The sequence below is a fragment of the Pavona decussata genome, unplaced genomic scaffold, assembly GCF_977016875.1.
Source record: "Pavona decussata unplaced genomic scaffold, jaPavDecu1.1 SCAFFOLD_162, whole genome shotgun sequence".
In the NCBI taxonomy this organism is placed as follows: domain Eukaryota; kingdom Metazoa; phylum Cnidaria; class Anthozoa; order Scleractinia; family Agariciidae; genus Pavona; species Pavona decussata.
In genome coordinates this window covers 85,001-87,404 of record NW_028145573.1, presented here as the reverse complement: position 1 = coordinate 87,404, position 2,404 = coordinate 85,001, and positions in this window count along the sequence as shown.

Below are 2,404 nucleotides of genomic sequence, written 5' to 3'. Positions count from 1 at the left end.
TTATTGAAACCCCAGGCGCGGCCGCTAAGCGCGTGAACGTAAACACTAAAAAGTGACTGGGTGGGAAACGATTTAACCGTTGCAAGGAGATAAGAGCTATTGGCCAATCACTGAACCAAAAATGCAATAGGCATTGTTTTTCAAATTCGTCTGCACCTGGTAAGAGCACTGCACACTATTTCCACCCCTTGCTATAGTTACAAAATATGACAAAAAGATTACTCTCCCCACATGGAAGGAGTCAAAAACAATTTTGAAATATATGACTGGACTGATACAGTTGGGCTTTGAAAAATGCTTAGTTTATTGGATTGCTGTTGGCCAAACTGTGTATTGAAATCAATGATAATTTTTCTATGTCAGTTAAACAGAAGAAGGTCAAGAAGTACATTAACGGAGGAATAAGTTCCATTACATGTAATAACATTTTATTCAGAATTTTTACAAACATTACTTGACGTATTGCAGTCCGGTCTTCCCAGCTTGAGTGAATGCCAACTCCAGCTTCTTCGGATGGCTTCAACATCGTATGAAATTTGTTGCAGTTAAATTACTTGCACTTCTAACAAGCTTAAAGAGATATAGATATTTATGGCAAAATGCAACAATCGCTATAATACAGAAGAAAACAAATCGAACACTTTAAAAAGCGTCTTTCAAGCGCTGAACTGGAGTAAACGCACTTAAAACGATGGTATTTTTTTCCAAACCTGGAAAGAAGTTTGTTTGTGGTTCCATGGCAAGGTATTCAAAACAAACAACGAAATATTCCGGTGAAACAGCTTCCAACTAACCACATATTTTGAACTCGAAGCGACTCTTGTTTCCAGTTTTCTCTCTCCCGAACATTGTCCGACACCTCTTCGTTACCAGACTTCTATCGGCCTTTTAGACATCCAGGAGCAGGCACCCTTTGCTTCCTTATATGGAGATGGGCATAGTTTCTTCTTACGAGGTTCGCACGATTGATCGAGTTTAATTCCTACCCAGGGGGAATTATGAGTTAACACTCGCGCGCTTATCGACCGCGGCTGGGATTTCAATAGGACGCACGGTTACCAAGACTGTAACGAATGCTGACGAATTTGTCATGTAGGGTAAATTTGTTCTGAGTCAAACGGCGCGTTGTTACTTGTTAATCAGGGCTATTCTACAAGAAATAAATGGGGAGAAACGACCAGAAAAGACTAAAGACTATTTCATTGTAAGTAATTGAACTGTACTTGAGATAAATGTAATATTATAATTTGCTTTGTCGAAACCCATGTTTCCTATTGCCCATGTTATGTTTGAGGAACATTTACACTGAGCTTGTTAGCTTACAGGCATCTTAAAACACTCAAGGCGTCATCTTGGATTTTGAAATTGAATTTTGTTGAAACAGGGTGATCTCCTCCCATACCCTTTCCCAATCCTTCCTCTCCCCAACCCAGTTTAATAAATTTCATCCCTCTATGCCCATGTTTATGTGAGGATATTCTTGTCAGAAGGGCTGGTAGACCGTCTTTCAGAGTATTGGACTCGCTGCTGATACCACGTTTCGAAAAACGATTCATACAACACTTGACACACTTAATAGAGGTTCGATTTTATGGAACGCCATGACCGATAGAGTCGGATTAGTAGCAAATAACGAGATTAACGACATTGGACGACAACTCAGTAACTTAAATGCATTCAAAAAGTTTAATTTCAGCTTAAGGCAACATCAGAATTTACCGTTCATTTGGTTCTACCGTTCACATAGAGACTTCGTTTACAACTGATTTTCTTTCTTAGAACATCATCATGAAAATGGCCTATTAAGCCATTTTCATGATGACGTCAATTGACTACAACTACCAGATATCATTTCGTTTTCCTTTTCAAATTCAAATTTTGTAATCCCATTGGGGAGCAAAGAACAATAGCTCTAATGAGCATGAGAAAACAAACAACTGAAGGATTTTGGTAGTTGTAGTCAAATGACGCAATCATAAAAATGTCCTATTGTGAATTTTAAATTATAGCACAATAACAGTTAGTTTTAGCGTTAGATTTTACACGACTCCACAAGCTGTAAAGCCTTGATATTTTCTGCTCATGTACAAAGTAAGTAAGGATCATCTTTCTTTTACCCTTTCTAGCTTTTCATCCAAAATTTCAATCAAGGATGGCATTTGGACAAATAGAAAACAATATTTAATGCTTGCTCGCTCGACAGCGTGGATTCTTTATGCTCTCAATTATTGTTGAAAATTCCTTGATCTGTTTCCAGCACTGTTTTAAACACGCGTACTCCTTACAAATCGGATTTTCCGATCCTTATGTCGGTTATTGGACCGTATTAGAGTTAATCTAGCTTTTCTATCACAACTGCAAGTGAGATACATTCCACTATCGTTGTGTTCACAGGTGTCAAATC